Source organism: Chrysemys picta, chromosome 21 (assembly GCF_011386835.1).
Source record: "Chrysemys picta bellii isolate R12L10 chromosome 21, ASM1138683v2, whole genome shotgun sequence".
Classification (NCBI taxonomy): Eukaryota; Metazoa; Chordata; order Testudines; family Emydidae; genus Chrysemys; species Chrysemys picta.
Genome location: NC_088811.1, coordinates 22,978,557 through 22,992,544, shown reverse-complemented (window position 1 = coordinate 22,992,544; position 13,988 = coordinate 22,978,557). Strand labels below are relative to the sequence as shown.

Sequence of the window (13,988 nt, the reverse complement as noted above, 5' to 3'; positions counted from 1 at the left end):
CTGTCGCAGTGACCAGAGTCTAGTCACCAGTGAGGTGTGCCGGGATAGGGGCAGAGGCAGTGGGGATTGGGAGCGGGTTGCCGGGGCTCGGTGCTGTGATGCCGAACAGTGTCATGAAGAGGTCCCTCGATACTGTGATGACCATGACTGGCTTCGGGGGGTACTGCATCTATCCCTTGGAGCCGGAAACCGGAATGTGCTACCGGAGACCATGAACTCCACACAGATGACCATGGGTGTGGAACCAGAGACCGGACTCGAAGACTGGTGAGGCTCTGGTGAGTGACGACCCCGAATTAGCCACTGGGGAGGCCCCATCTGTGGTTTGCCCTTAGGAGGAGGGACCTTTTATGGTTCTGTCTCTCATGGTGAGGGTGGTACTGGTAGGGCCTTTAAGTCTTTGGCCATTTGAAAGGCCTCTGGAATCGATGGCACCGTGAGGTTTCTGGGGCTCTTACAACTCCCAGGAGTAGGAGGAGGCTCTCGTATTGGACTTGGAGCCCTGGCCAGAGAGGGTGCACCCTGCAGTCCCGGTGCAGATGGGTGGCCCATCACGGGTCCTGTGCCCATTGCAACTTTCCTGGACTTTTTCTGGGATGGAGATCGGCCACGTTCATGCTGTTTGCCGCTAGTGTGCGGATCGCTGATTTGCATGTGTTTGTGGCAAACTGCACAGCTTGAAACCAGAGGACTGGAGCATGCCCTGTCCCAGGGACAAGTCCCTGAGGGGACCACTAACTAAACTAATGTACTAACTACTTAAAACACTATATAACAACTATGTAAACAGAAAACACAGCAAAAACTCTTGAAGAACTTTGCGAGATGCAAAGAAGAGGTATTCCAGAGACCGTCACAGGTGGTAAGAAGGAATTGAGAGGGTGCAGGGCCGATGGCGCCTAATATACCTGTGCATGAGAGCGGAGCTCCAGGGAGCACCAGAGCCGGCCATACGGATACCGCTGACACAAAAATCTCTGGCAGCCATGCACATGGGCGCGCACACACCTAGCATGGAATCAACATGAGCAACCACTCGAAGAACTACTGGCGGATTCAGCAGTCTGTGCGACTTCTTTTGTTTGTGAGCCTTGGAATGAACCGCTTCTCCATGGCTGGAACTTGTGGAAAGTACATAGTCTTCCTCCAGGCCCAAGAAAGACATACTGCCATGCTTATGTGCATGCTTCTGTGCCTCACAACCAAGCTCTGGCAAGGGTACGTAATACTGGTACTGGCAGTACTGGCCTGAGTCTCCGTGGTAGGAGGCGAGCTCCTGGATTTCTCAGGCTGGCATACAGGGGAGGTTCCCCAGCCTGGGTTTGACTGTGGCCTCATGGTGACCTCGATGAGGTGCTTTTGAAGCCAGAGAGCTCGGCCTTTCTGGATATGGCTTGGGAAGGATGAAATGTGGGCTTCTCCCAAACAGTAAATGCAGTGTTGGTGCTCCTTGCTGTCCGAGAAAGAGCATGGGCAGGATACACATAGCTTGAACCCCAGCATCTTCAGCATAATCCAGGAGCCAGATATGGATTCTGGAGTGGGTGTAGGTGGTGGTGGGGGTGCGGGTGGGGGAGAATGGTAAAAATGGCATCCCCAAGTCCTTAAAATCTTAAACTACTACTACTATTAAAACTACAAAAAATTAACTATGTACAATACTAAAAAGTGTTTTTTTAAAGTGCGTCACAGAGAGATGAGTGGGGAGTAGAAGCTCTGACCCAGACCATGCAGCGTTAAGAAGAAATTGAGGGCGTGGTCAGTCCACTTTGCTCTTTATTGCCTCGGACGAAACCATGAGGTAGAGCAAGGGCACATGTGTGGACCAACAGACACTACTACTTTCAAATTCTCTGGCTCTGGATGCATGGTGCATGTGTATAACCCTCAATGAAATACAACCGGGACCATCACTCAAAGAAGAAACTGACAATCTTGTTTAACACTTGCAGTGAATCCGTACAATTTTAAGAATGTCCACTCCAAACTGTTGGCAGACTTAAGTACAAAGGTATACTCCAATTCATACTTTGCATTCTCTTTTAGACTTATCCATGCTGCTCTTTTCTCTTGCATTTACATTTTACACAGCCTGAATCTTTGCTCAGATACCGCAGTATCTATTTGGCTATTTAGTCCAAAAATTTTGTTACTGCAGAGTTAAGGTTTCCCAGTGGTACCTTGTCCCTCAAGAATGTGGAGAGTGGCTAAACTTAAACCTCTGAAAACCAGGAATTACAAAGATAAGGTTCATGCTACCTCACAGAGCAACCTGGAGCTGTCAATAGTCACCGAGGATAGTTCAGTAATGTTGGTGGCATATGTAATAGCCACGAAGGACTAAGAAAACATGCCAATTATTGTGTTGTGTACCACAGATTTGAATTACAACATTTACCTGCATGCACTCCAGCTGTATTCACTGCATTAGGTGCAGCTGTGCTGCAAGTTAGCAGGAGAGGTGCATGTTTACCACCAAGGATCTGCCAACTTCTGTAGTTTGTTTCAGTAGCACTTCACAGGGGTCTTCTAATGGGGAGTTGGTGGCATACATGACTCTAGTCTCAAGGCTTAGTGAGAGGTAAATGAAAGCAATGTCTCAGAAAGCTCAGTGTTTGAGTATAGACTGGTGTATGTAGCTCCTATTTGCTATGCCTAACTTAAACCCGAGTTTTACCTCAGCAAAGGAAGGTATTAGACTTTGTCCTGCAATGCTCATCTGCAGCATTCCCAGAATGTTTTGTAGCATCTGCCAGAATAGAGTATTAGTACGTGTGTTATTATGTTAGTGTGTGTGTTGGGGCATTGGTCGAAGAGAGGAGAGTTAAGGCTGTGTCACAGGAGTGGCAAATATATAATCCTGTATTTCCTGGTTTTCAGACGTCTAAGTTCAGCCACTCTCTACATCAGGCGCAGACAAACTTTTTTTGCCTGAGGGCCGCATCGGGTTTCAGAAATTGTATGGAGGGCCGGTTAGCGGAGACTGTGCCTCCCCAAACAGCCAGGTGTGGCCCAGCCCCTGCCCCCTATCTGACCCCCCCGTTTCTCCCCCCTCCAATGGCCTCCCCCGGACCCCTGCCCCATCCAACCACCCCTTCTCCCTGACCGCCCCCGGAACCCCCACCCCCATTCAACCCCCCTGTTCCCCACCCTCTGACCGTCCCCACCCCTATCCACCCCCCTGGCCCCTGACCACCCCCCTGCCCTCTATCCAACCCCTCTCCACCGTTCCCTGTCTCCTTACTGCGCTGCCTGGAGCACTGGTGGCTGGCGGCTCGGCTGCACCAGGACAGGCAGCTGCGCTGCCCGGCTGGAGCCAGCTGCGCACCGCGCAGCACAGAGCACCGAGTCAGGCCAGGCTCTGCAGCTGCGCTACCCCAGGAGCTCGCAGCCCCACTGCCCAGAGCATGGCGCATGCACCACAGTGAGCTGAGGATGCGGGGGAGGGGCTGGGGGCTAGCCTCCCGGGCCAGGAGCTCAGGAGCTGGGCAGAACGGTCCTGCGGGCCGTAGTTTGCCCACCTCTGCTCTACATTCTTGAATGGCAAGAGGCATCACTGAGCAACCTTAACTCTGTGTTTCTGGGCACTGAATTTTTCTGCATCCCCATTTACCATAGCCCAGCCCTCCCACTCTACTACTCATGGTTACTTGGCAATGATTATCCCAGCCATAGAATGCACTGGATGTATGCTAGCCCCTGCATCATCTCATCTCCCATCTCTGCCCTTCCAGCACAGCCTAGTTTCCCTGCCTCAGCCCACATCCATATGGAGAGAAGGGCATTGGTATGGGACCTGCAGCTGGAGGAGCTACTGCAGGAACAGTGCAAGGACTAGCATGGAGTCAGTAGGGACATTTCCTGAAGAAGGGGACAGACATGAGGGAGCATGGATATGGGGAATTTTTAGGGGACAGAGCTAAAATGCCCCAATATCTCCCACAGCACAGCTCTGATGCCCATCTCTATACCCCACCCTTCCCTGCACTGCTCCAGCACTCCACACATTCTCCCTCACTGCTCATACTTCCCCCACCTACTCAAGACTCCTACACCCCAGCTCTAACTCTTCCAACATTCCCTCTCTCACACACACACATTCCACACTCTTTGCCTCTCTACTTGTAAGCATGGAGGGGTCATGGAGAGGTGATGGGGCTTTGAGGACTACCTGTACCAGCTGGAGGTCAGAAGGTGAAGGAGAGTGTAGATATGAAGTCCCCACCCCAAGTATGGGTATATGGGATGGGGTTCTACAGATCCATTTGCAGAAAAGGAGGCTCAGAGGTGTGAAGTGGCCCAAAAAAATGTTCTCATCCTGTGGGCCTGTGCCATACTCCAAGGAAGCCCTTTCTCAGCTTTCTACCCCATCTCAGCACCGTGCACCTGTGCAATGCACTGCACATATTAATCCCCAGCTCCCCATCTGGTCTCAGCACGGAGAGGGCTTGTTTTGACAGGGGACAGAAATAGCGGGTATGGATGTGGTGAGGTTTGGGGGACAAAGCCCCAACTCTGTATCTCCTACTGCACAGCTCTGATCCTCTTTTTTCCTCCTCACACTCTACTGCACTGTTCCGACCTCCCCTATTTTCCTAGAAGCATCAGCATCAGGGTAAGGGTGAGCCTGGTATTCCTATCCCTACTGCTGCAGGCAGCATGGGGACGGAGTAGAGTTCTGGTTTCCTTTCCCTGATCAGGGAGCAGTGCAAGGAAGAGCAGCCTGGTGGAGTAGCCACAGGATTGAATTGTGGGAGATCGGAGTTAGGCACAGATGGCTCTACTTCCCTTCCTCCAGTCCTCATGTCCTGGGAAGGGAATGTGCCTAACTTTCCTTCCTTAAGGTTCTGCTCTGTAAATTCTTCTAATCTCCCAGAGAACAAAGGTCCCTTTGAGGACAATCCCTTTATTCGCTAACTACTTTTTTAGAAACCCAGTTCTTTGTCCAAGTCCTAGTCATCAAACTGGGTTTTCAAAAACACAGCATTTGAATGATCCCTTACTCTAATAAATTGTTGTATAGGAGTGTTTTGGCCTCTTGATAGCTGTGCCAGAGCACAACCCCAAGGGGAAAAGGTTGGAAAAGGTGCATAGCTTCCCTCCTACATCCTCCCAACCCCTCTCCCTCTGCACTGCTCCAACATCCCCCACATTTCCCCTTACTGCTCCGACCCTTCATATTCCCAAGCTCTGCATTAAAAAAGTTGGAAGAATCTGAAAATACTATGAGCAGCTCATTTTAAGGGAGCTGTGTAATTTGACCAAGGGTACATCTACACTGCAATGTAAGCTCAAGGTTTGAATTCAGGCTCAAGCCTAACCCCTTTCCGTCCACACACAAATTGTACTAATCCATGGCTCAGACCCAGGGACCCAGGGGTGGAGGGTCCAAGCCTGAGTCAAGCCAGGACCCAGGGTTCAAGCCCTATTGGTCTGCTGTGTAGACACAGCCCCAGTGGACTCGTGCTCTGGGAGTCCATCAAAATTATCCCACAATCCCTTAGGCCAACTTTCTTTGTCCTCTGGACAGTCAAGTTTGGTGGACAGTCAAGTTTTCCCACACTGCACCATGAACAAAACACTAGAGTGGCCACATTTTGGGAGGGTGCTAGGAAGTTTGAAATATGGGTTGTTGAACTGGGGTCCACACAATATAGTGTAGATACTGGAGCCCCAGGTTGAGACCCAGGGTTCAACAATTCCTAATCTGGGTTTATAAAAGAACCTAGGGCTTCAGGGCCTACACTAATAAACCCACGGTCTGCTAACTTGAGTTCTACTAGCCCTGGCCTTACATTGCAGTGTAGACATACCACAAATGATTTTTTCATCTTCCCCCTATTTAATTAATGGTAATTATCTTGATAACACCTATAAAGTAAAAATCGAAGTCCTTTTGTGTATTTTAAAGCAATTTAAAATATTGGTTTTAAAACAGAAATTTTGATCTCGGAGCAAAACTTCCAAAAAGAACCCCTGCAGAATGCAAGCAACATACACAATACATATTCTCTGAAAACTGCCAGGGCCAGGACTCAGACTGATAGTATATTGCTTAGGGTTACCATCTTTAACAAATTAAAAAAGAGGACCCTCCACGGGGCCCTGGCCCCGCCCATTGCCCCACCCCAACCCCGCCCTAACTCCACCTCCTCCTCCCTCCCACTCCCAGCCATGCGAAAAGGGCTGCCCGAGCGCTACCGGCTTCACGGTTTGCTGGGCAGCCCCCAGACCCTGCGCCCGGCCGGCGCTTCCCCAGCGCAGCTGGAGCCCGGGAGGGGAAGCACAGGGTCTGGAGGCTGCCCGGCAAACCGTGAAGCCGGTTGCGCTCGGGCTTCGGGCAGCCCCCATGCCTCCGGACCCTGCGCCCCCGGCCGGGCACTTCCCCTCCCGGGCTCCGGCGGCGCAGGGTCCGGAGGTATGGGGGCTGCCCAAAGCCCGTAGCGCTCGGCTCTTAAACAGAGCCGAAGAGTCGGGGAGGAGCAGAGCCGCCGCCGCGGCCGGAGGCTCTGCTCCTCCTCTGACTCTTCGGCTCTGTTTAAGAGCCGAGCTGCCCGAGCGCTACCGGCTTCGGGCAGCCCCCATGCCTCCGGACCCTGCGCCGCCGGAGCCCGGGAGGGGAAGTGCCCCGCAGGCAGCTGGGGTCCGGAGGCAAGGGGGCTGCCTGAAGCCCATAGCGCTCGGGCAGCTCGGCTCTTAAACAGAGCCGAAGAGTCAGGGGAGGAGCAGAGCTGCCGCGGGAGGGGAAGTGCCCGGCCGGCATTTTCCTGGACATGTTCGGCTTTTTGGCAATTCCCCCCGGACGGGGGTTTGATTGCCGAAAAGCCGGACATTTCCGGGAAAAACCGGACATATGGTAACCCTAACATTGCTGTAGCTCAGGTTTAATGAGCACAGCATGTCACTTTGAGCCACCCAGCTTCTGTGACAACAGATTACCTGCAAACTGTCTAGCTGCAACAGAGCCCTAGTCTTGCTGCACATGCTATAATTTAGTGAAAACTTTTACTCCAGATTATTTGTGCTCCAGACTCTTCAGGAAGTTTTAAAACTCTATTAGAGAGATCTATTTTGGGAACTGAATTTGTTCCTAATCTGTTGTGTAATTGTATTTCTTTATTATTTGTTTTATAAATATAAAACACTTTGGCACATATGGTCAGTGCAGCAGAAATCAATCCATCACTAATAATAAAACAGACTCTTTTCTAATTAATAATTGGCCTGAAGAATTCATTCATTTGTTAAGGTTTTTGAACTTGCTGAAGACTTTAATTAGTTTTTAGGCTGATGGCTCCCACAAAAAGGCAAAACCACAAGATTTTCTCTTCAAGTCTTGAAAACAATTCAAATGAAAGTCTCCAAACAGAAAAGGAAGAGTCTTAACGGATCCAGGTACCAGTGCCAGGAACCACATGGTCTAGCCTGACATTATATTTTCTTATGAATTAAGGGACTCCTCTCATGAAAAAGAAGTTGGGTGGGAAAATCAGCCTGCAAATAGCTGATGCCCTTACTACGTGTTACTATTATGCAAAAGACAGTTACTTTTTCCGTAACTGGTGTTCTTCAAGATGTGTTGCTCATGTTAATTCCACAGTAGGTGTGCATGCTCGCCACGTGCTCCGGTGCCGCAAGTTTTCCCCCTAACAGTACCCGTAGGGGGGGGAGTGCCCCCCACGACCCCTGGAGTGGCGCCTGCCTGGCGCGGTGTAAAGGGAGCTGCGTGCTCCCCCCACCTTCCGTTCCTTCTTGCCAGAAAACTCCGGCAGCGGGGAAGGTGGGTGGGATGTGGAATAGACATGAGCAACACTTCTTGAAGAACACCAGTTACAGAAAAGGTAACTGTCTTTTCTTCTTCAAGTGATTGCTCATGTGTATTCCACAGTAGGTGATTCCAAGCTGTATCTGCTGGAGATGGGTAGGAGTTCACAAGTTCTCGGGACGGAGTACTGCCTTGCCGAACCTATCGCATAGTGAGAGGTGAACATATGAACCAAAGACCACGTGGCAGCCCTACAAATGTCCTGAATGGGGACGTGGGCCATAAAGGCAGTCGATGAGGCCTGCGCCCACGTCGAGTGTGCCCTAACAATAGGCGGCAGGGGAACACCCGCCAGCTCATAACAGGAGCGGATGCACGAAGTGATCCAGTTGGACAGCCGCTGAGTGGAAATCGGCTGGCCTCCCGCGCGCTCAGCTGAGGTGACAAATAGCTGGGAGGACTTTGTGAACGGCTTGGTTCGCTCAAGGTAGAAAGCCAGAGCCCGCCTCACATCGAGCGTGTGGAGGTAGCGTTCCTCATTAGTCACATGAGGTTTAGGGCAAAGGACTGGTAGAAAAATGTCCTGATCCATGTGGTAGGCGGAGATGACCTTTGGGAGGAACCAGGATGTGGGCGGAGCTGGACCGTGTACTTATGAAACACAGTATACAGCGGCTTGGAGGTCAGGGCCCTGAGCTCTGAGACCCGCCTGGCCGATGTGATAGCGACCAGGAAGGTCAACTTCCATGAGAGGTGAGACCGGGAACACGTGACCAGCGGCTCAAATGGGGGCCCCGTAAGCCGGGCCAGCACCAGATTCAGGTCCCACTGCGGGACCAGGGGCTTAGAATACAGTTAAAGCCGGTCCAAACCTATAAGGAACCGGCCGGTCATAGCATGGGAGAACACCGTGTGCCCTTGCACCGGGGGATGGAAAACCAATATGGCTGGCAGATGCACCCTGACCGACAAGGGCGCCAGGCCCTGGGCCCTAAGGCAGAGGAGGTGATCGGGGCAGCAGTTGGGGATACACCTTGGTCCGTCGCCCACCTAGCAAAACGAAACCACTTTGCCATGTAGGAGCGGCGAGTGGAGGGCCGCCTACTCTCAAGAAGGATGCGCTGGACCGGAGCTGAACATGTCCTCTCCTCGCCACCTAGCCACTGAGCAGCCACGTCGTGAGGTGAAGAGCTGCCAAGTTCATAGACTCATAGACTTTAAGGTCAGAAGGGACCATTATGATCATCTGGTCTGACCCCCTGCATGCCGCAGGCCACAAAACCGTCCCCACCCCTTCCCTGGACTCTGCTGCTGAAGTCCCCAATCCTGTTATTAGTGACTTCAATCGGCAGAGACCCTCCTGCTAGAGATCCCTGCCCCATGCTGCGGAGGAAGGCGAAAAACCTCCAGAGGCTCAGCCAATCTGCCCTGGAGGAAAATTCCTTCCCGACCCCAAATATGGCGATCAGTAAGACCCCGAGCATATAGGCAAGAGTCTCCATCCTGACCCCTGTTAGCCATTATACTATTTACCTACCATTGCTTGGTTTTCCTTGACTACTATGTTTTACCATTAAACCATTCCCTCCATAAACTTATCTAACTTCATCTTAAAACCAGACAGGTCCCTCGCCCCCACCGTTTCCCTCGGAAGGCCGTTCCAATATTCCAATATTTCCCTCGGAAGGCCGTTCCAATAGTTGGGGTGGAGGAGACGGCTCCGGTCCTGAGAGAGCAGGTCTGGGCGGAGTGGCAACGGCCACGGCAGAGCCACCGCCAGGCTACAGGGGGTCCCGGGGCAATGAGGAGGACCCTGGCCTTGTCCGTCTTTATTTTCTCTAGGACCCTGATGATCAGCGGGAACGGGGGGGAATGTGTATAGGAGTTGGCCAGACCAGGGCAGGACAAAGGCATCAGAGATAGCGCCCCTCCCCACGCCCCCCCGGAGCAGAACTGGGGACATCGTCAGTTCTTTCGGGTCACGAATAGGTCTACCTGGGGAGTTTCCCACCTCCGGAAAAGCCGGAGGGCCACTTCCGGTGTAGGGACCACTCAAGCTGAGAGGAAAAATCCCTGCTCAAGCGATCCGCCCTCACGTTCTGGGCACCCGGTAGTTGAAAGGCTTTTAGGTGGATGTCGTGGACTATACAGAAGTCCCACAGACTGAGGGCTTCGTGGAAGAGGGTGGAGGATCAAGCCCCGCCTTGCCTGTTGATATAGAACATCGAGGCCGTGTTGTCCATGAGAACCCTTGCCCTTCAGGTGCAAGAGGAAGGCCGTACATGCCAGCCGCACCGCCCTGAGTTCCTTGATGTTTATGTGAAGGGTTAGCTCTTGCGGAGACCACAGGCCTTGGGTCTGAAAATTTCCCACATGGGCTCCCCAGTCCAGGTCCAATGCATCGGACACCAGCTCCATGGACGGGCCCCTGTCCCTGAATGGGACCCCTTCGAGCATGTTGCTCGGTGTGGACCACCACCGTAGGGAGGCGGTAACCGAGTTTGGCACGGTGAGGACCTTGTCCAACCTGTCCGTGGCTTGGGAGAATTGCGAGGCCAGCCAGAGCTGGAGAGGCCTCATCCTAAGCCTGGCATGGCGGACCACATACGTGCACGCTGACATGTGACCTAGCAGCTGTAGGCAGGACCTGGCTGTCATCACCGGGAAACTTACGATTGAGTCGATGAGCCCTTTCAGGGTCTTGAACCTGTCTGTGGGGAGAGAGGCCCTGGCTGACATCGCGTCCAGGAGCACCCCGATAAACTCTATGCGCTGGACCGGGACTAATGTGGACTTGGTGTTGTTTACCAACAGGCCCAGGGTGGTGCATGTGGACAGGAGGAGTGCCACATGATCCCTCATCTGCGACCGGGAGGCGCCCTTGACTAGCCAGTTGTCCAGATAGGGGAGTATCTGGACCTCCCGGCACCCGAGGTAGGCTGCTACTACCGACATGCACTTTGTAAAGACCCTGGGGGCAATGGACAGACCAAATGGGAGGACCGTGAATTGGTAGTAATTCTGTCCCACCACAAAACAGAGGAAGCGCCTGTGCCCCTCGAATACGTGGATGTGGAAGTACGCGTCCTGTAGATTGAGGGCCGCGTACCGATCCCCAGGATCCAGGGAGGGGATGATGGAGGCCAGAGAAACCATGCGAAACTTGAGTTTTAACAAGTACTGATTCAGACCTCACAGGTCCAGCATGGGTCGGGATAAGGAAATACTGGGAGTAATACCACTTGCCAAGGAACTCCGTGGGCACTGCCTCTATCACTCCTAGTTCCAGGAGCCACCCGACCTCCTGCTCAAGCAGACCCTGGTGCGATGGGCCCCAAGAGGGACGGGGGCGGTGGGTGGTTGGGCAGGTAGGAGATAAACTGGAGGGTGTAACCTCGGGAGATGGTGTTGAGGACCCAATGGTCCGAGGTGAGCCGTGACCATTCTGGGAGGAACGCACATAACCAATTGGAGAAAGGGAGCTTGATTGGGGGATCCCTGCTGAAAACTGGCGGGGTACCCCCGAGCATCCCGTCAAAACCGCCTTTTACCCACCTGCTTGCCCTTAGAGGACCCAGGCTGGGGGGCAGGCCGGTATTGTCTTTGCGGGCATTTTTTATAGTCCCGTTGCTTCTTATGGGCGGCCTCATATTTCAGGAGGGCAGCCTGGGCGGGAGCCTGCTGTGGCTTGAACTTGGGTTTTGCCGGAGCAGGAACATAGAGGCCCAGGGTCTGGAGGGTCGTGCGGGAGTCTTTCATGCCGTGCAGCCTTGTGTCCGTTTCCTCCGCGAACAGCGCCTTCCCGTCAAAAGGGAGATCCTGCATCGACGACTGCGCTTCGCTGGAAAGCCCAGAGAGCAGAAGCCAGGACGCCTGTCTCATGGACACCGCTGAGGCAATGGACAGTGTGGCTGTGTCCGCTGCATCCGAAGCAGCCTGCAGGGACGCCCTTGCGGCAGCTACCCCATCCTCCACAAGCGCCTTAAACGCCTTTCTATCGCGCTCCTGGAGGGAGCCCTTGAACTTGGGGAGGGATCCCCAGAGATTAAACTCGTAGCGACCCAGGAGAGCCTGATGGTTTGCTACTCTCAACTGGAAGCTTGACGACGACTACATTTTTCTCCTGAAAGCATCCAGCCTCCGAGAGTCTTTGTTCTTTGGGGTCGGAGCTGGCTGCCCCTGTCGCTCCCTGTGGTTGACCGACTCGACCACCAAGGAGTTGGGCGCCGGGTGGGTATCCAAATACTCTTGCCCCTTACTGGGCACAAAGTACTTGCGCTCCGCCTTCTTACAGATGGGAGCCAAAGAGGCTGGTGTTTGCCACAGGGCACGTGAAAATTTTGCCACCCCTTCATGGAGCAGCAAGGCCACCCTGCCCGGTGCCGAGGGGGACAGAACATTGAACAGGGAGTCTGAGGGCTCCTCCATTTTCTCTGCCTGGAGATGGAGGCTCGCTGCCCCCTTTTTAGTAATTCTTGATGGGCCTGGTAGTCCTCCTGCAGGACGGAGGGGGGCGGGGCCACAATAAGCTCCTCTGGATGGGGCGAGGAGGCTAGTGCGGTGCTTTGGGTGTCGGCTGGCACTGGAGGATCCACCATCTGGTCGGACTCCCGGCACGGTACCAAGGAAGTGGGTTCCGTTGACTCTTTCCTCGGCGGTGTAGGGATGGAGGCCAATGGTGCTTCCGACGCCACTGCCACCGAGCGAGTCCCCACAGGGAGCTGCGCCGGAGGCCATGGTGCCCACTGGTACCACTGGGCTGGCCACAACGCACGGTGCCACTGCACTTGCTGAGGCACCGGCGGGGCCGGACGATCAGGCTGGCTCGCTTGGCCTGTAGATGGGAGACTGTGAGCAGAGGTCGGGCTGGCATACGACACGCTGCTGCCTCTGGATCGGAAGTGGCAGCGGTGCCAGGATCTACGCTGACAACAGGACCGCAACCTCGAGGGGGGAGAACGGTACCGACGATAGTGGCTGCTCCGCGAGCGGTCTCAATGGGCGGACCCGCAATGGCGAGGAGCCGGCAATCGATGCCCGGAGCTATGGTGCCTTGGTGGAGACTTAGAGTGGGATTCCAAGCGGGAACGGCGTTGACGGTCATGCCGTGACCGACTGCGGTACTACCTTCAAGACGAGGACCATCGGCAACGTCCACCATGGTCCCATCTGTGCTTGCTCTGTGAAGATGAGCGGTGCTGGGAGTCCCGATTGGATGGCACCCATCCAGACAGTCTAGCCAGCGTCGAGGGTGATCCACATAGACTGAGCCCTGAACAGTCACTGGGTGGTGAGCGGTGTCGAGAATATTCCCTCGACTGAGGGTACTGGGCCGGTGGCGACCCCAGCGGTGGCTTGCCTCCAGAGCGTGGGACCGACATCGGCGGCGCTCCTGCCACCGGCATGGACATGAGGTCCCTAGCTGCCTGGAGGGCTTCGGGTGTAGATGGCATCCCGACATCCGGAGATGCCTGTTCTGAAGGGGCTGGGCTACTCCGCTCCGTGTGAGTCGGAGGCATAGGGCCCGATGGGGACCGAGGACTACCCGACATGTGCCTAGCCTCTGTCCCAGATTTCCCTCGGTGCCATTGCGAAGAGGGAGTCTTTCCAGTCCTCTTGACATGCCCCGTGGAAGGGGAGCAGTGCCAACTAGTCGAAGGTACCGGAGGGTCTCCACATACTGACACCACGGTGCCAGGTACCAGATCGGAGCGGCGTGCTGGGGTCGGGGCCAGCGCCGACTCCATCAGGATGGCCTGGAGTCTAATGTCCCTTTCTTTTTCAGTCCGAAGCTTGAATGACTTGCAGATCTTGCACCTTTCGCTGATATGGGTTTCTCCCAAGCAGCGCAGACAGTCTGTGTGCGGGTCACTCATTGGCATAGAATGCCTACAGGAGCTGCACGACTTAAATCCTGGGGCACGGGGCATGCCCTGGCCCGGGCCCACTAACTAATGAAACTTTACTGAAAACTAAACTGCATACAAGTACTACTGCACATCAGTTCTGGGGACAAGCTGCAGCAAGGCGGAAGCTAAGCAGTTCTGAGGCACCTTCACTGGCGGCAAGAAGGAACTGAGGGTGGGGGGAGCGTGCAGCTCCCCTTATACTGTTCCAGGCAGGCTCCACTCCAAGGGTTGCGGGGGGCGCTCCCCCCCTACCGGTACTGCTAGGGGAAAAACTTCCAGCACCGGTGCACGTGGCGAGCACGCACACCTATTGT

At 54.2% G+C, this 13,988-nt stretch overlaps 1 protein-coding gene across 46 annotated transcripts in view; it reads right to left on the bottom strand.

The window, feature by feature from the left end:
* The window catches only part of EIF4G3 (eukaryotic translation initiation factor 4 gamma 3), a 408,790-nt gene that overhangs the window by 43,581 nt on the left and 351,221 nt on the right, over positions 1-13,988 (bottom strand). The window lies entirely within an intron of this gene.